We start from the raw sequence: 20191 nt of genomic DNA on the forward strand, positions 1-20191 counted from the left end.
GTACCACATTTTACCCAGTCACCCACACCAATTTTTTCAGTCCATTAAAAATGTGAGGCAGAGAATTGGGTGACTGAAAGTCTTAGGGCTAAAGTTCCTATTAGAAAGATAAACTGGGACAGAACATTCAAGCGCTTCATCATCCAATCCTAATTATGTCATTTTTGAAGATTTACCTCTGCTTTAATTGTGAGAAGCTACCTGGGAAACCATATTGAAAGCCCTTACTTGCTCTCAGAAAGAAAGGTGATGGTGGAGATAAGAGACACAATAAACTGCTTGAGGAACTCCGTTAGTATATTCCAGGGAAAGTAATCAACCATTGGCAGGACTGACATTTTAATCACATTTTCTCATCCATTCACTAACATTCTTTAAACCCAGCCCGCTGCTCATTGAATTGGAACACTGTACTGCCTAGTCTTGCTACTTTTCTGAAGTTCACCTGGCAGTTAAATATTTTCAATGCCTTTCACATTCTTTAAAAAGGGTAATTAAATGATGCTTAGCCTTTGACACAATTAACATTTTCTTCACTTTTAAGAATGGAGATAGTACAAGGTACTAAATACAGTGACTTTCATAGAACAGAATAACAAAAGCAAGAGAAAAGGTTCAAAAAAGGTGAGGTTAGGACTTACCAAGTGAAGTTTTTATGCCAACTGCCTTCAGTTTTCTTTTTGGTCTTTGTATAAACCTCATTGTTATAGACTTGGCATTTCACACCAAAAAGCCACTCTTCAGGGTGAGTCTTTTGGGGAGGCAGGGTTGGGGGACAGCAATCAAGGTAAAGAACAGTAAAATATCAACGGTAGCAGTTGGCGACGGCTGATGAGAAATAGATGTCAGATAAGTAAAGCAACAGGGAAGTCATGATTAGCACCACAGGGATATTGGAAATTCCAGCTGTGACAGAGAGCTTTCTTCATGCCTGGGTTCATTGCCCACCATAAAATGTGTTTTCACAACTAACCAATCCATCAATCATAAATCTACTCACTGTGCTGGATGTTATAGAGAACCATAAATCAAGCATCAGATAGTACTTACCTACTAGGAGCTCATGGCTTCTCTAGGAAGACAAGACAGGCTGGCATTTTCTCCAAAGAGGCAGTAAAAATCTCAGCTGCTCTTTTTGACGTCCACAGAGTATTCTGAAAAGTAGCAGGGCAGAAGAGCTCACTGAATCTTAGTAGGAACTTGGGTTCAGAAGCTGGAAATTAGGAGACTAAGTTTGGTCTTAGTTGGATGCCTGAGTTTAAAAAAGAAAGAGCTTCAGAGAAACATTTAAGCTGAAGGGAATCATACAAGAGGGAAATCGTGGGCCATTCTTTTTTAAAACTTACCTTTAATTGAAAAATAATTGCATTATAATGTTGTATTGGTTCCTGCTGTACAAGCATGTGGATCAGCTATAAATATACATCCATCCCTTTCCTCTTGAGCCTCCCTCCCATCACCCCCATCCCAGCCCTTTAGGTCATCACAGAGAATAGTGGGCCATTCTGCTTTCCCCTTGGGGTTCCTCTGTGAAGCTGTCACCTACTGCTGATTTTAATATTATTAGTTACAGTAATGTAATTTTTATGATCTAATTTGCTGGTTAATATCAAATGAGGTTACATATGTTTTAGATTTTCAAATTAAAAGTGACTTCAATCAATGCCTACTTGACAGTTGGGCTCTGAGAAAGGATAGAGGTCTACTCTGCTCAAAAGCATCATGGCAAGAAAATAGAGAAGATGATGAGTCCACTAGAGGGCTTCTTCTATGGCTGCTTCTTATACTCCTGCCAATCAGTAAAGTTCTGGCCCAAGCAGTCTAAAGTTGTCTCCTTCACGCATATGACGTTCTTTCTATTCCAAACACTTACAGAAGCCTCAGTGGTTTTTCAGTGGTGATCTATTCACCCACTGATGTTCTTCAGTCCGTCTCTTTGTTCAAATGCTATAGGCCTTCTTCAGTTTACATTAAGAGTTTTGATCACAGTCTGGGTCCTTGGGTGCCTATGAGTCTCACATTTATACAACAATGGGATTCTACGCAAGTGATTCTTCCTTTAACAAAATATAGCTCAAGGTAAATTGTAGTCTCCAGCTGGACAACTTTCATTGTCAGCTTGACTTAAAACTAGAGATATAATATGGAAGCACTGGGTTCCCTAGCTCCAACGTATTGAATGCCACTATTTACTAACTTTGATCTGGACAATAGCTTCTCATTTAATATGTGACCCCAGTTTACAGACAGAGGACAGGAGGGTGCTAAAACAGCACTCCAAATAGGACGATAAATTCTCATGACAATCTCTGATTTCAAACAGTGTGGTCTTTCTTTCCTGTGAGAATTATTCATGCTGACGGTACTCTAGAAACAGTTGAACTATCTGCCCTAAGATACAGATTGGTGAAAATACTTTTCCCAAATTTGAATATTTACAAGGCATAAGCCATTAAAATATTCCCTGAAAGGCAGCATATTTCTTTTTTAATTTCAGAAGACAGTATTCTGGATACAGCTAGATAATTGATGCTGGGAAGGGTTCAAGGACTAACATGATACACATGCCTTCAACACGTATGTATGTAAAAAATCAGTAATAAACATAAACACAATAAGGTTCTAAATAATTATTGGTTTAGGAAGTATTGCTTAAATGCCCATTGTGTGCCAGACAATGAAGTAGGTACCATAGACACAGATAAATACTTGCTCTCCATAAACAGTACAGTGGCAAAACTGGGTCTCAGCAAAGGGAGAAAATAATTGAGATAAACAATCAACTGACTTGGTAGATACAAGATACACAAAATAACTCAGTATAATTACTTGGTGGATATACAAGATAGCTCACTATAATTACTAAAATGTTAGAAAAAAAGCAACACCCCCCTTATAAAATATTTCATACCTTCTCCTCTCTTAAATTCTCTCCGTGAGTAGTTTATTTTCTAATTATCTGAGAAAATAGAAACAATCAGAATAAAACTACGATGTCCAGTTACCTCATTTACCATCCTGGGTGCTCTCAGGATTAGAATTTATTCCATCTCCCCAAGGACATTGCTATAGTAATTCACCTTCACCCCACATCATAATTCATTTTTTTAATTTTTTATAGACTTATTTAAGAGCAGTTTTAGGTTCACAGAAAGATTGAGAGAAAAAGTACAGAGATTTTCATCTATCTCTTGGCCCCACACATGCATAGCCACCCACATTATTAATACCACTTTAACACAATTAAAATAGCTTCTTTAAAATACTTGTATGCTAAACCCAATATTTATGTCACCTCAGAGTCACTTTTCTTTTGATTAATTTTTATCTTGACTATGATTCAAATACTGAAGTTTCTTAATATGTATAAAAATGCTATTACATACTTAATTTTGTGGAGAACAGCTTTGTTATACTTGGTTGGGGGGAGGAATCAAATGTTTTGCAATTTATTTTAAGTGTATCCTCAGCCCTGGGATGCAGTGTTTACTTTTAAGATATGACCCTGGTGGGCTTCCATATAATTAAGAGGTCTTTTCCAAGCCCATTTGGGCACAATTCAAACTCCATAATCTGTCTTTCATGCAAATGGCCTGAGCTGAAATCTCTTCTCATACTTCTTTCAGGGGTTAAATCTTCTTAAGTTCTGCTTGTTTAGGGTCATTCCCCAGCATGATCTAATAAATGTGTATATGTGTGTGTGAGTGTGTGTGTGTGTGTGTGTGTGGGTGTGTGTATACTCATGTATATGTAGTTACATGTCATCTTGCTGCTGCTGCTGCTGCTAAGTCACTTCAGTCGTGTCCAACTCTGTGTGACCCCATAGACATCAGCCCACCAGGCTCCCTGTCCCTGGGATTCTCCAGGCAAGAACACTGGAGTGGGTTGCCATTTCCTTCTCCAACGCATGAAAGTGAAGTGGCTCAGTCGTGTCCGACTCTTAGCGACCCCATGGACTGCAGCCCACCAGGCTCCTCCATCCATGGGATTTTCCAGGCAAGAGTACTGGAGTGGGGTGCCATTGCCTTCTCCACATGTCATCTTACAATTGTTATAAACTAGTCTCTATTTCTGACACTGGTACTAAGTGAAGGTTTCCCTTGAAGTTTCCCTCTATCCATGTTATTAATAGATACCCTATCATAAAGTTTTTCTTCATCTCTTCAGAAAACATTTCAATATTGTCATCAAAACTAATCACCTACAGCCATTTTTCACCCATCTTTGAAACTGAACCTTTGGGACTTCCCTGCTAGTGCAGTGGATAAGACTTCATGCTTCCAGTGCAAGGGGCTTGGCTTTGTTCCCTGGTCAGGCAACTAGATTCCACATGTCACAACTAAAGATCCTGCATGATACAATGAAGAATGAAGATGACGCATGCTGCAACAAAGACCTGGTACAGCCAAATAAACAAATACTTAAAAAGAAAGAAGGAAAGAAATTGGACCTATCTTTATATCAGTGAGAAAGAACTGAGTAGGGTAATAACATGAGCAAATATGAATCATAAGTGTGATTGAATATGACTTTGTGTTTTATTTCTCTTAAAGACTGAGAATAACTATAAAATAGACAGGTTTATTGGAGAAGGCAATGGCACCCCACTCCAGTACTCTTGCCTGGAAAATCCCATGGATGGAGGAGCCTGGTGGGCTGCAGTCCATGGGGTCGCGAAGAGTCGAACACGATTGGGCGATTTCACTTTCACTTTTCACTTTCACGCATTGGAGAAGGAAATGGCAACCGACTCCAGTGTTCTTGCCTGGAGAATCCCAGGGACGGTGGAGCCTGGTGGGCTGCTGTCTATGGGGTCGCACAGAGTCAGACACGACTGAAGCGACTTAGCAGCAGCAGCAGCAGACAGGTTTATAAGGGCTTCCTTCGTGGCTCAGATGGTAAAGAATCTGCCTGCAATGCAGGAGACCAGGGTTCAATCCCTGGGTTGGTAAGTTCCCCTGGAGAAGGAAATGGCAACCCACTCCAATATTCTTGCCTGGAGAATCCCAGGGACTGAGGAGCCTGGCGGGCTACAGTCTATAGGGTCACAAAGAGTCGGACACTACTAAGCGACTAATACACACACACACATAAAGTACAGATAATTGTATCTTCTCTAAGTTTTAGGAATAATCAGTGTCCTTTGCATATATTAATAAAATGTTATTTAAAAGTCAAAACACAGTCATAAGATTATCTCCTCTCTTGTGTGCATCTTTAATATTTTCTATGAATTAATTTACTCAATGAAGTTTTACTGAACATATATATTTAGGTAGGTTCTTGAGATTAAACAAGTTTGTTAAAAGATTCTATCAGAAGTCATAAAGTAGCAGAGTAGAAAAATCCATCTTTCTCTCCTTATATTTTGTCTCCTGACATCTTTTTAATTGTTTTTGTCTAATGCAGTGTTTCAAAATGGTTTGGGGGCCAGCTGGAGCAATTTAAAAACAGCCAATTTAATTCTTTTAATGCCCATGTATTCGATTCAGCCCAATTAAGTACTCTTAACTCCAGACATTTAAAGAATAAATGAAAGGGAAGAAAACCCCACCTTATTGGGGGCATTAGAATAAAGGAACAGTTGAAAGTAGTGTGAATAATTCCCTAATTTCCCACTCTGTGTCAGGGGTGGAATTCTCTCAGGGTCAGAGCATTCTACACTAGCAAAGTATGTGTCTTAAGGCAGATGTGATGCTTGTTAAAAGCTCCCTCAGAATCTCACACGGTTTGGCTTCGTGTAGAGTTGCATCTTTAGGGTAGCTTCTGAACAGGATGGAAATAAGCGTAATCACACAAGCTCCAGTGCGTAAGTGTGTCTTTGCAGTTATATAAATCCCTTAGCAGCCCTTACACACATGCATGCGTGCACACACACACACACACACAAAGCTCATTTCTGTTGAAACAATTTGCTTCTCATTCCACTCTAAGATACTTCAGAAATAAGAACTTATCTTCTCATTGGCTTATGTCCTCTGAAGTGGAGTCATAATTTCACTGGAGGAGTAAATAAGTTTAATAAATCAAATTAGTTTTGTGCATAAATTTAGTTAGTAGAAATTTACTCTCAGACAATCAGCATGCCATTTGGACCATTTCTTCCATCTCAGTAGGGAAATCCACGTTAGATACTGGAAAACTGCTATCATAAATTGCCACGGCTTTATCATTTGCATCTCAATTTTCAACGTCATTTAAATTTTCACTTGGTATTTCTTAGTTATTACAGCATCGTTTAGTCTCCCAGGGAGACACACCTCCTCTTTCTTTGAGACAAATTGAAGGAAGAAAGTTATTCAAACTAAGGATAAACCAACCATTGAAGTAAGAGGAAGAGATCAGTTATAATGTGGCATGAGTCCTAGATATATATGTTGAAGAAGAAAAAGGCATTTAAGTAGAAACAGGGCCACTGCTCCACAAGAGGGGCCTAGATTCCCAGGCCTGATTGGATCTTTGACTCCATTCCTTCACAAAACCTCACTTAGGAAGTGAAAAAAGTTTTCATGTCCCTTCCGGATTCCAGTTCCTCATATCAGGACTCTGCATTCTTGGGCTCTGTCTTAAGACAAGGATTTCAGTGGTCTCCCTTCGCAGCAGATTTTAACACTTTTCATCAGCATTTCACTTAATCTAGTTCATTAAGCATTCAAGGCAATCAGAAGGTTAAATTACACAGAACAAACACCAGTGACTGGTGTACATTTAATAGTAGGAGGAGGTTTCCCCGGAGGGCAGAGAGTGGCAGGCTTGGTAATTTTGTGAATTGTATCATTAATAAAATATACTTTATTCTATTTGATGCTGACTTTAGGAAGGTTCCTGTGTGATGATTAGATTTTTAAGCAGGCAATTTTTTTTATGGCTTTACCCAAGGCTAAGGGGAAATCTAATACAAAATTCAAGAAGACTTAGCTGAAATGCCCATTAAATTTTTAGTTGTGTCCTTTTAGGAATTTTTAAGAGCTATAAATTCAAAGCTGCCCAAGACAGAAAAAAACATAACTTAAACAATTGCCTAACACATAATAGGGAGTCTACCAAAGAAAAGTATAATGCTTCTATATTTTTCATTCAAAAACATTTTAGAAGTTTTTATTTTCCTAATTAACAATATTTAAAGAAAGTTTGTGTTTAAAAATAAACAATCATCTTTTGAAAAAAAAATTTTTTTTTTTTTGGCCACACTGTCCCAGACCAGGGATCACACCCATGTCCCCTGCAGTGGAAGGGTGGAGTTCTAAACAGTAGATCGCCAGGGAAGTCCTGAGACAACCATCTTATTGGCATCTTTAAAAGTTAGTTGAAGGACAATTTATTTATATCTTCTTTTTATATCTCACAGACCTAGAAGAATGTGTTGCCATTAATTAATTAATTATGAAGGTCTTAATCTGCATAATTATAGTTTTATTTATCAAATGTTCTTGTGGTGGCTGAGAATATGAGCTCTAGAATCATAATGGCTGGGCTCAGATACTAACTGGCCTTGCCAACATGTTTGACTTTGGAAAATTATTTCTTCTTTCTTGCTTTAGAGTTCTCACTTGAAATATTCAGGAAGACCAGTTTTACCCTAATGGATTTTTGTGAAGATTAAATGAGAGAGATAGGATGTGTTAAACTCTTAGCCTAGAGGCTGGCATATTCTAAATACTCAACAAGTAATGCCCATTTTATTATTTGCATTTCAGATCCATTTTCCTTTGCACATAGAAAGTAATAATTCACCATACTATATATTAATTTTACATGTGTAAATAGAACAAGCAAAAATCTATTCATAAACGTAGTGAGGGAGAAACAAAAATTAGATCGATAGATGTAGCACAGTGTGCAGGTGATAAATTCTAAAACAAAAAATAAAAAAGAGAAAGGAGTTAAAGAAGTTGGAAGATTCCAGTTATAAATAAGATCATGAAAAGCCTCACTAATAATACATTTAAATAAAGATCTGATGGAGGAAAAGAAACAAGGCACACAACTATCCAAGGAAAGCATCTCAGGAAATAAAAGCATTACTTCCAGAAGTCCTACATGTTTGTAAATGTAGGAAAGTAAATAGCAAGCGGTTGAGTGTGGCTAGAACAGAATAAGCAAGCAGAGATAGTAGGAGGTGACATTTGAGAGATAACGGGTGAGACTGATTGTACAGGACCTTCCATGCTCTTGAAAGATTTTTGACCTTTACTCTGAGTTGGGAGAAAAGTCATTAGAGGGTTGATGCAGAGAAGTAATAGGATCTAACCTATTTGATTGCATGTTGTGAGTAGATTAGGTTTGACAAAGATCAAAAAAGGGAGACAAGTTACAAGAATATGGCAAAAATTCACAAAAGAGAAAGTGGCTGCTTGGGCAGAAAGCTGATAGTAGGGATTTTGATGACAGAGGATTCTGACTACATGTTGTAGGGGAAGTAATACGGTTTCCTCACTAATCTCTTGACACATTTCCCTGTCACCAGTAAAATTCCTAGTAACCAGATGCATGCATTTACCATTAACTGAGATGGAGAAAGCTGGATGGAATATGTTTAGAGGGGAAAATCAAATATTCAGTTTGACTTAGGTTAAGTTTAAAATATCTATTTCCTGGAACTTCCCTGGTGGCCCAGTGGGTAGGACACCACATTCCCAATGCAGAGAACCTGGATTCAATCCCTGGTTAGAGAACTAGGTCCTTTATGCTGCAACAAAAATGGAAGATCCTGCCTACTGCAGCTAAGACCTGTGCAGCCTAAATAAATATTCTTAAAAATCTTTAAAAAATAAATAAAATGTCTGTATCCTGAAGGATATGCTGAGTATCAGATCAGATCAGATCAGATGAGTCGCTCAGTCGTGTCTGACTCTTTGCGACCCCATGAATCGCATAGCAGAGTTAAATTTTTGTGGGAGATACATAGTATTTCATGAGCTAGGATTGGTCTTGACACATATATTTGAGAGATATCAGCATATAGATGTTGTTTAAAACAAAGTCCCTGGATGAGATCACTAAATAATAAGAGTAAATACAAAAGGGTGAAGGTCTAAAGACTGAGTTCTAAATTATCTAGAAGGCAAGGAGATGAGGAAAAGCCAGATGAGGAAATTAAGAAGCAGCAGCCAGAGAAGAAAGATGAGAGTGTGATACCCTGGAAGTCAAGTAAAGAAAATATAAGGTTGGTCAAAATGTTTATTTGAGTTTTTCTATAACATCTTATGGAAAAGCCCAAACGAACTTTTTGGCCAATCCAACAGTTCCAAGAGGAAGGAGTAAATAATTACGTTAAGTGTTACTGTTACATTAAGTAAGATAACTAATAATTTACCATTAGGTTTACCAAGTGCTTATGTGAATTTGATAAGAATAGTTTCAGTAAAGTATTACTGGCAAAATCCCTATAGAAATGGGCACAAGGTAAAAAAGAAAGGACCCTAACCAAAGACAACGAGCGTGTCACTTTAAACAAGTTTTCTTATAAATGAAATGAAAGAGAAATGACAGCTGAAATGAATTTTGAGTTAAGAGAATGACAGCATGTGTGTATGTGAGTGGGATGTTGTATTTAGAAAATTGTGAGTTATGGTTTCTGGTTCCACATATAAGGAGCTTGAAAGTTGCCACTCCATGCAACCCACTCCAGTATTCTTGCCTGGAGAATCCTATGGATGGAGGAGCCTGGTGGGTTACAGCCCATGGGGTCACAAAGAGTTAGACACGACTGAGCAACTAAGCACAGCAAAAAGTTGAACAGACTGAAAAATTCGATAGTCTAGAAGGACTCCATTAGTGAGATGAGAACAGAGGGCAAACCACTGACCCCGTCACACGGTGAGTCAGGCAGGAGCATACAGAGGATAACTTACTGGAGAAGAGACTCGCAAGCAGAAACTGATGCAGGAAGCAGCACCCCAGTCCCTAACTTCAGACTATACTTCAAAGCTTTAATAATCAAAAAGTGCGGTACTGGCACAAAAACAAACACAGCGATCCATGAAACAGAAAAGAGAACTCAGAAAGAACCCCACACACAATTAATGTCAATTAATGTACAACAAAGGAGACAGGAGTATACAGGGGAGAAAATACAGTCTCTTCAACAAGTGGTGTTGGGAAAATGGGACAGCTACATGTAAAAGAATAAAACTAGATCATTTTCCCAAAAAGTGTAGAAAAATAAAGTAAAAATGGACTAAAGACTTAGATGTAAGACTTGAAACAATAAAACTCCTAGAAAAGCCACATTATGCTCTTTAGCATCAATCTTGGCATCCCATGTATCTATAGGATCTATTTCATCAACAACAAAAACAAAGCAAAAATAAGCAGAGGGGACCACTTCAAACTAAAAAGCTTTTGCACATCAAAAGAAATCATCAACATAACTGAAAAGAACCACTGATAGGGATAAATATTTACAAATAATATATCTGATAATGGGTTAATATACAAAATATATAAAGAACTAATACAGTTCACTACCAAAACATTTGATTAAAAGTGGGTAGAAGACTTGAATAGGCTTTTTTTTTCAAAGAAGAAAGACATAAATTATCAATATTGCATCAGCAATTAAAAATGAAATATCAGAATAGAGGTATAGATATTAAATGGTATTAAGGGAATGTTATCAACAATTTTGTTCTACTAAATTTGACAACTCAGATAAAATGGATAAATCCCTTGAGATTTAAAACCTACCCAAAATGGTATAGGATAAAATCTGAAGAGTCATATACTCATTAAAATAATTTTGTCATCTATTAAAAATGCTCCCAAGAAGAAAATTTCAGGTCCAGTGATGCTTAAGTGATGCATTTTATCAAACATTTAAGAAGGTAATACTATTAATCCTACAGAAATACTTTGAGAAAGTAGGGCAGGAAACATACCAAGTTGTTTCATTAGGATAGCAAAGTACTGATTTTAAAGCCTGACAAAAGGAATCCAACAATAGACATGTTATACACAAATATGTCTCATGAACATAGAGACCAAACTTTAATAATATATTTTTGCAAATAAAATTCAGCAGTATTTAAAATGGTAACATTTCATAAACAAGTGGGGCTTACTCAAAAGCCCCACTTTTGAAAAGCAAGAATGGGAATATTATTCAGTCATAAAAAAGAATGAAACACAGCCATTTGCAACAACACAGATGAACCTAAAAATTGTCATACTAAATGAAGTCAGACTGAGAAAGACAAACATTATATGATATCACTATTTTGAATCTAAACAATAGTGATTATTTACACAACATATTCATAGACATAGGAAACAAACGTACAAAAGTGAAAGCTGCTAAGTCGCTTCAGTCGTGTCCGACTCTGTGTGACCCCATAGATGGCAGCCCACCAGGCTCCCCCGTCCCTGGGATTCTCCAGGCAAGAACACTGGAGTCGGTTGCCATTTCCTTCTCCAATGCGTGAAAGTGAAAAGTGAAAGTGAAGTTGCTCAGTCGTGTCCCACTCTTCGTGACCCCATGGACTGCAGCCTACCAGGCTCCTCCATCCATGGGATTTTCCAGGCAAGAGTACTGGAGTGGGGTGCCATTGCCTTCTCCGACAAAAGTGGAAGAGGAGAGGGATAAATTGGGAGAATCAGATTAACAGATGCACATGACCGTATATAAACTAGATAGACAACAAAAATTTGCTACATACTTGGGGAAACTGTATTTAATATCTTGTAATAACCTATAACAGAAAATAATACACATAATACAAATACACATAATATAACACAAAATAATACACATAATACAAATACAAATAATCTGAAAAACACACACATATGTTTAACTGAATCACTTTGCTGTACACCTGAAACTAACACAATATTGTAAATCAACTATACCTCAAGAAATAAAAAGAAACACAAAAAGAAGAAGAAAAGGCACTGAAAGTAACTTGACATATTAATAGATTTAGGAAAACTCATATTGTTATCTCATTAGATGCAGAATAGTATTTGGCACAGTATTTCCAGTAAAAGTCTTTGGCAAACTGGGAATAGAAGAAAGGTTTCTCATTCTGAAAAATAGTATCTATAAAAATACCCATAACTAACATCATACTTAAGGATAAATCATTGAATAAATCCCATAAGGGCAGAGGTCATGCCTGTATTCTCTTTCCCATGTAGAAATTTTTATGACTTATTTAGAATGGAGAACAAAATAGAAAATTAAAATGTTTTGATAATATACACATAAATCAAGTACACTTAACTGGAACAATTAGATAGTATCAAAAACTAAAATCAGCTTTCACACTGAATTATATCGCTTTCTAAACTTTGAATAATGTTCTTCTGAAATGCCAAGATAAAATCATGGGAGGAAACAAAGCAAGCCAGAGAAAACAAAGAGAACGCAGAAATCAGATTATGAATGGAAGAATAGGTTGAATTGAGGGGCAAAAATCATTAACTGTGGAAGAGAGGGGGCACTTTTAAAGAGGTCATGCCTGTTTTATCCACTTTTATACTAGCCAGTATCTGGCTCAGTAACTGCATGGTGGACTCTTAGCTCACTTCTTCATTCCTTCATCCGTTCATTTTCTTCAATATTTAATGAGTGTTGACCATGTGTGAGGTGGTGTTTTCGGTAACAGGACATAGCAGTGAACAAAACTAAAACCCAGCTTTCATAGACCTTAAAATAAATACCTGTCAAATGAAGGAATGAGTGAAAGAGAAAAGACACCTGTTAATAATGATGCTAATAAACATTCACATTTGTACATTTTCCACGCATATCATTTCATTGCCGTCTTACAACACTGATGCCGTGTTAGCAGGGTAAAGGAAACTGAAAACCAGAAAGACAGTGGGTTGCCTGAAGTCCCACAATGATGAATCAAGAACAGGCATCCAGATCTCCAGAGAGGAAATCTCACTTGTGTTCTTCTTCCTTTAAAATGAACCAGAGAAAGGATGAAAACAGACAGGCCCCACCGCTTAGGATTTATGAAGCCTGCCACCCTTTTTTTTTCCAAACACAGGAAAAATGGGTGCTTGAAGCACTTGCTTATTGTTCCACAGCAGCAGCCGTGGCAGCTTCGGTGAGGACGCCTTGGTAAAAGTAGAAAGAAGCATGGCTGCTTTGACAGAAGTTTTCTCATGTGGCCTACGGAGGAGCAGACATTCATCACGCGCGGTTATTTATTTATCATATCTTAGGCATTGCCCTCAATAACACAAATGCGAGAAAGCAGATTTCCTGTCCCCGGGGAAGGCCAAGTCTGATGAGTCAATAATTAAAAACTGCCTCAACAGCTGACACTTGCGCCTCCCTGAGAAACTGCAAAAGGGCAGGGGAGACAAATAAAAGGTTCTTTCTTTTTTAATTTTGAAAAATTTCTTGTGAATAATTTTTATTAGGAAGTCTTATGGCCAAGGGACTTCCTTTTTTAGTTATTATTTTTTACAAATTGAAGTCAGTTGATTTACAGTCTTTGAAGAACCATAATGAACAACACTGAAACCCAGAGAAGGATGATAAATTCTCATTTCCAAGGACACAACAAGAGGAAGAAGGAAGGCTATATTGAACAGAGGAATGTTAAAATAATCCAAAAAGATAGCTGAAGATTTAATTGAGTGTGTAAAAGAGCAGCAGATTACTTGGGATTAAAGTAGCATCTTTCTTCAAAAAAGGATTTGACTATTACTAGTGATGGAGTATATTGATTCAGCTGTAATGATTGGATTGCGGGTGGAGGATAACGAAGATCATGGCATCCGGTCCCATCACTTCATGGGAAATAGATGGGGAAACAGTGGAAACAGTGTCAGACTTTATTTTTGGGGGCTCCAAAATCACTGCAGATGGTGACTGCAGCCATGAAATTAAAAGATGCTTACTCCTTGGAAAGAAAGTTATGACCAACCTAGATAGCATATTCAAAAGCAGAGACATTACTTTGCCAACAAAGGTCTGTCTAGTCAAGGCTATGGTTTTTCCTGTGGTCATGTATGGATGTGAGAGTTGGACTGTGAAGAAAGCTAAGCACCAAAGAATTGATGCTTTTGAACCGTGGTGTTGGAGAAAACTCTTGAGAGTCCCTTGGACTGCAAGGAGATCTAACCAGTCCCTTCTGAAGGAGATCAGCCCTGGGATTTCTTTGGAAGGAATGATGCTAAAGCTGAAACTCCAGTACTTTGGCCACCTCACTCGAAGAGTTCACTCATTGGAAAAGACTCTGATGCTGGGAGGGATTGGGGGCAAGAGGAGAAGGGGACGACAGAGGATGAGATGGCTGGATGGCATCACTGACTCGATGGATGTGAGTCTGAGTGAACTCTGAGAGTTGGTGATGGACAGGGAGGCCTGGCGTGCTGCGATGCATGGGGTCACAAAGAGTCGGACACGACTTAGTGACTGAACTGAACTAAACTGATCTGAGGGTCCTGGTAATCTTTTCTAAAGCCCTAGATTCTGTCTTCATTCTTTCAGCTCCCAAGGATGATAAGTTTTTTTTCAGCTGATGTTCACTGGTAAAGGTTATCCATGATTTCATTCCACAGACTTCCAGACACTCCTGAGTGGTGCCAAATTAATTTAAAAATATCACTGTATGGCCTTTTGTTCTCTTTCTCTGGTTACTACAAAAAATTCCCAGAATATAGGTAATCTTTTTAAAAGCATGTTTTCTCTGATTCTGATTTTCTCATTGTTTTTTTCTAAGGCGTCATAAACATCTTGTCTGAAATCTTAGGCATCTTCAGCATTATTTTAGATAAAGAGTAAAAAAATGCCAAAGTTCATAAAAAGGTTTCAATAAAGTAACATAAATGAAGAAAAGAGAACTATTTGAACTTATTACTTTCCTGATAATAGCAGACATCAACATCTTCCATTGACAGGGATTTGCAGACAGCCATGGGAGAGAAAAAAACAAACTAGATGGGAAAATGTCATGAAACCCACCCAGGTTAGGCAAGAGGAATTTTTTGAAGAAATTCTAGCCTTAACGGTCCCAGAATGTAATGTAGAGGATGGAAGTGTAAACCAGGATCACTCAAGAGCCAGACTCAGTGGGAGGTATGGCCACCTGTCCTGAGTTCAGGGTAGTTGAAAATCGCTTTATGTTGCCAAATGCTTCTCTAATCTCTTCCATTGCCTTAAATCCCACCATTAGAACTTTTGTTCTTTGGCTTAAGGGTTTTTGCAATTGTGATGAAGTTTCTGCAGAATGTGATGTTTCCTGGGAAGACTTTATCCAAGAACATGAATTCGTTGATAAGATCCACTCGTAATAGCTTATTTGGCTAAGGGGTGAAAGTGTGAGGAGGGCATAACCTCAGACTTCAGAGAGGCAGATAATAGCGAAATAGAACTAAGAGTCAATATTAGAAATGAACTTTAAATCCATAATATTATATCCTGCTGGGTCTGCATGAAATGCTTACAAGGCTGCGATTTTTATCAAGTTCATACTTTGAGTTTGAAACGATGGTGAAGAGAAGCGATTGCCAAAAGCCAGGAAATGATCAGATGATGCCTCCAGTTTTGGGAAAAGAAGAGGAATTTCAGCAAACAATAGACAACTAAATAGTGAAAATAATAAGCTAATTCATTTTTTTTACAGCTTTATAGTGATATAATTCACAAACCACATAATTCATTCAAGTCAACTGTACAATTTAATGATGATATACTTACAAAGTTGTGCGTTCATCACCACAACACATTTTATAACATTTTTCTTATCTGCAAATGAAACCCCACATCACATCACCTAGCCGCACGTCTGATCTCCCCAGCCCCACAGCCTCAGACAACCACTGATCTATTCTCTGTCTCTATAGACTTGACTATTCTGGATTTTAAATGGAATTTAAACTGATTCTTCATGATCAACATTTCACTTTTTAAAAGTAAATCTTGCCCAAACATGATGAATTCTTCATTGATTACATTACTCTGATCTTTCTTTAAAATGTTATGCACAAGATGTGTATAAATATCAACAAAGATATCACTTTTCTGGAAGAAAGGACATTTGAAATATTACAGCCCATCAAAAAATTAGTCAAGATAAGGAACTAAAAATGGACAAATTGTGGTATAAAATATCTCAACAACCATTTACGTGTAGAGTTGACAGTCATTAAAATGTTCATAAAATATAGCAAATGTCTAAGATAATTCTTTAAAGCATATGTATAATGAAAGATACATTATAATTCATAAAATCTGAATCAGTTCATAACAACAACAAAATGTGTAAAGATGGGCAAGAGAGAAGGAAGCCAGAAAAATTATCTTCTCATCTTAACACAAAGAAGAGTTCTGATCAGATCAGTCGCTCAGTCGTGTCCGACTCTTTGTGACCCCATGAATTGCAGCACGCCAGGCCTCCCTGTCCATCACCAACTCCCGGAGTTCAATGAGACTCACGTCCATCAAGTCAGTGATGCCATCCAGCCATCTCATCCACTGTCATCCCCTTCTCCTCTTGCCCCCAAACCCTCCCAGCATCAGAGTCTTTTCCAATGAGTCAACTCTTCGCATGAGGTGGCCAAAGTACTGGAGTTTCAGCTTTAGCATCATTCCTTCCAAAGAAATCCCAGGGCTGATCTCCTTCAGAATGGACTGGTTGGATCTCCTTGCAGTCCAAGGGACTCTCAAGAGTCTTCTCCAACACCACAGTTCAAAAGCATCAATTCTTCAGCACTCAGCCTTCTTCACAGTCCAACTCTCACATCCATACATGACCACAGGAAATATCATAGCCTTGACTAGACGAACCTTTGTTGGCAAAGTAATGTCTCTGCTTTTTAAAATGCTATCTAGGTTGGTCATAACTTTCCTTCCAAGGAGTAAGCGCCTCTTAATTTCATGGCTGCAGTCACCATCTGCAGTGATTTTAGAGCCCAGAAAAATAAAGTCTGACACTGTTTCCACTGTTTCCCCATCTATTTCCCATGAAGTGATGGGACTGGATGCCATGATCTTCGTTTTCTGAATGTGGAGCTTTAAGCCAACTTTTCCACTCTGCACTTTCACTTTCCTCAAGAGGCTTTTGAGTTCCTCTTCACTTTCTGCCATAAGGGTGGTGTCATCTGCATATCTGAGGTTATTGATATTTCTCCTGGCAATCTTGATTCCAGCTTGTGTTTCTTCCAGTCCAGCGTTTCTCATGATGTACTCTGCATATAAGTTAAATAAACGAGGTGACAATATACAGCCTTGACATATTTAAAACACCATAATTAGAGAAAAAAAGAAGTTCAACATCTAGAATTAAAAAGTAAGTATACAGTCTATTCAGAGAGAGGGAAAAAGTCAAAGGATATGACTTTAGATGATAGAAAAATGGAAATGATAAGAAAGTACAACCAAATGATCCCCAGATCCTGATTCCAGGCCCACTTCACATTGCTATGCTTTTTTTTTTTGGACCATGCCATGATGTGTGGAATCTTAGTTCCCCAGCTAGGAGTCAAACTCACGCTTCCTGCATTGGAAGCATAGAATCTTAACCACTGGACCACCATGGAAGTCCTACTATACTTCATTTTAAACTTCATTTCCTTCTACAGTAATACCATAACTAGACCTAGACTTCATCTCAAGGTTGAGAAAAATCCATTTAACTGGACCCCCACAAATGGACCCCCACGTTTCTCTGAACTTCTACATTATTAACATTAATCACACATATAATTATTTAATTGCCTTCCTAGGGAGGGCAGAGAATACTTTTATCCTGCCCATTGATGTACTGCATGCAATAGACAACTTATACACATATGTTGAATGACTGAATAAATGTATGAACACTTGATTACAAATATAGGATGAATCATGAAGATTTCAGAAGAACAAATATGTTAATTCATCCATTATGTGAAATATGTACAAATTTATTGAAAGTCATTGTTTTTTGGGAACATTTGTTGGCATGGATAATGCTCATGATGAAATATGAAATGAAAATTCCTGGTTTGTCCTAATAACACACGTGGAGAGAGACAGAATGGATAGGAGAGAAAGAGAAGGGGAGAGACAGGGTGTGGAGGGAGAGGTTGGAAATGATTTTAATTCTAACAATTGACTATTTCTGGGAAGTTAAAATCAATGTTTTTTTTCACATAAATTTCTTTGCTTTTATTTTTTTAAAGGGAGTTTTGTTTTGCTTGTCCTAGCAATTATCTTTTTATTTTTACCCTTTAGAGCATCATAATCCCCACTTCTTTTTTGCTTTCCCTTTTATTAGTTGGTTGGTCAATATTAAATGATTATCTTTTGTTTTTTATTCCCATTTCAACAAAAAAGGAACTTATTTTACTTTCCCATTTTCAATCCCTCTTTTTCTCCATTTTAAAAGTTGAATTCTTTGTACTTTATGAGATCATACTTATATACAATCCTCTCTCACCCTTTTCCTCATCCTTGTTTTAGTCTTACATCTATAATTAAATATACTGAATGTTTACCATGAGCATTTTCACCAAAAATTGCACATTATCTCTTGGTTGAATGAAGATCATCCCCTGGTAGTTTCCTCTAGAAAGGCTCATGAGACAGCCTGAGTCCGTTCAGGTGTAAACTTAGTATTTGTGGCCTTGACAGTTGAACAGTAGCTTAATTGGATATAATATACTTGTATCATACTTTCTTTTCTCAAAGTTTATTCAAATGCTGCTGCATTACTACCTTTCTTTGTATGTTGACTTTTAGATGTCTGGTCCCAATGTACATGCATGGTAAGTCGCTTCAGTCATGTCTGACTCTTTATGACCTTATGGACTATAGCCCACAAGGCTCCTCTGTCCATGGGATTCTCCAGGCAAGAATATTGAATTGGGTTGCCATGCCCTCCTCCAGGGTATTTTCCTGACCCAGGGATTGAACCCACATCTCTTATGTCTTCTGCATTGGCAGGTTCTTTACCACCAGCACCATGTAGGAGGTCCCTGATACCAATATGATTTTATTACTTTGTCTTTTAGTGTCTAAGTTTCTAGAATTTTTGTCTTAATCTTTAACTTGGAATATCTTCATTAGAGTTTTTTCAAAGAGTTTAGAATTTCAACAGTTACTCCAGGGCCCCAGTGGATTTTTTTTAAGTAGGTATAGTTCTTCTTTTTAAAAACAAAACCAAAAACTTTTTCTGATTTTTTTTTTTTTGGATTCAGTTTTACTGATATTTAATTTATACATATTGAGTTAACCATTTTAAATGTACAGTTTGATGACTTTGGATAAATGTATGCTTATATAACCCACATAACCACCACCACAATCAAGATAAAGGAGTTTTCATAACTCAAAGTTCCCTTGAGTTCCCTTTTATTGAATGCCGTTCCCCTAATGCACTTGCACTACCTCCAAATCCACTTCATGGCTCTAAGCAAGCACTGATTTGATTCCTAACACTACAGATTTCACTTTTTCAGAATTCATTTAAATGGAATCACACAGTATGAACTAAAATGTATCTGGCTTCTGTTTTGTTTTGCTTCTCTTTCTCAGCATGATTTTGGAATTTATCCATACTATTGCATGTGTCAGTAGTTTATTTCTTTTTGTTGATGAGTATTCCTCTGTATGTATATGTTGTGCTGTGGGTGCATGCTCAGTCATGCCCAACTCTTTGTGACCCCTTGGACTGAAGCCCAAAAGCCTCCTCTGTCCATGGGTTTCTCCAGGCAAGAATACTGGAGTGAGTTGCCATTTCCTACTCTAGGGGATCTTCCCAACCAAGGGATCAAATCTTATCTCTTGCATCTCCTGCATTGGCAGGCGGATTCCCACCTCACCATCTGGGAAGACTCTATATGTATATACCACTATTTGTTTATGAGTTTATCGGCTGACACACAGTTGTTGATTCACTTTTGAGCTATTAGGAATAAGACTTCTCTGAACATTTGTGTACAAGTCTTTGTATGAACATGTTTTGGTTTCTCTTATATAAATAGGAGTGAAATTTAGGAATCATGTAAGTATACATATACATTTAATTTTATAAGAAACTACCTGTTTTGCGTTCATCATCTCCTGCAAGAACTCCAAAGTTACCACTAGCTGCTGAACAACCATCGACAGAAGAAGAATGCTGGATTCCACCAAAAAAAGATACCCAAGGTCGAAGGGCAAAGGAGAAACCCTAGTAAGATGGTAGGCGGGGCAAAATCACATTGAGAATGAAACTCCATACCCACCAGAGACTCTTAGAGGACT

At 37.6% G+C, this 20191-nt stretch overlaps 1 long non-coding RNA gene across 1 annotated transcript in view; it reads right to left on the reverse strand.

Moving 5' to 3' along the window:
- Positions 1-641: 641 nt before the first annotated feature.
- The window catches only part of LOC123465238, a 91833-nt gene continuing 72283 nt past the window's right edge, over positions 642-20191 (reverse strand). The window contains exons 2-3 of the long non-coding RNA XR_006640401.1: positions 1051-1154; positions 642-751 (exon numbers count right to left, since the gene is read on the reverse strand). This is a non-coding gene — a long non-coding RNA (uncharacterized LOC123465238). The remainder of the gene's footprint in view (positions 752-1050; positions 1155-20191) is intronic.

This window comes from Bubalus bubalis, chromosome 1, assembly GCF_019923935.1.
Source record: "Bubalus bubalis isolate 160015118507 breed Murrah chromosome 1, NDDB_SH_1, whole genome shotgun sequence".
NCBI classification, from domain to species: domain Eukaryota; kingdom Metazoa; phylum Chordata; class Mammalia; order Artiodactyla; family Bovidae; genus Bubalus; species Bubalus bubalis.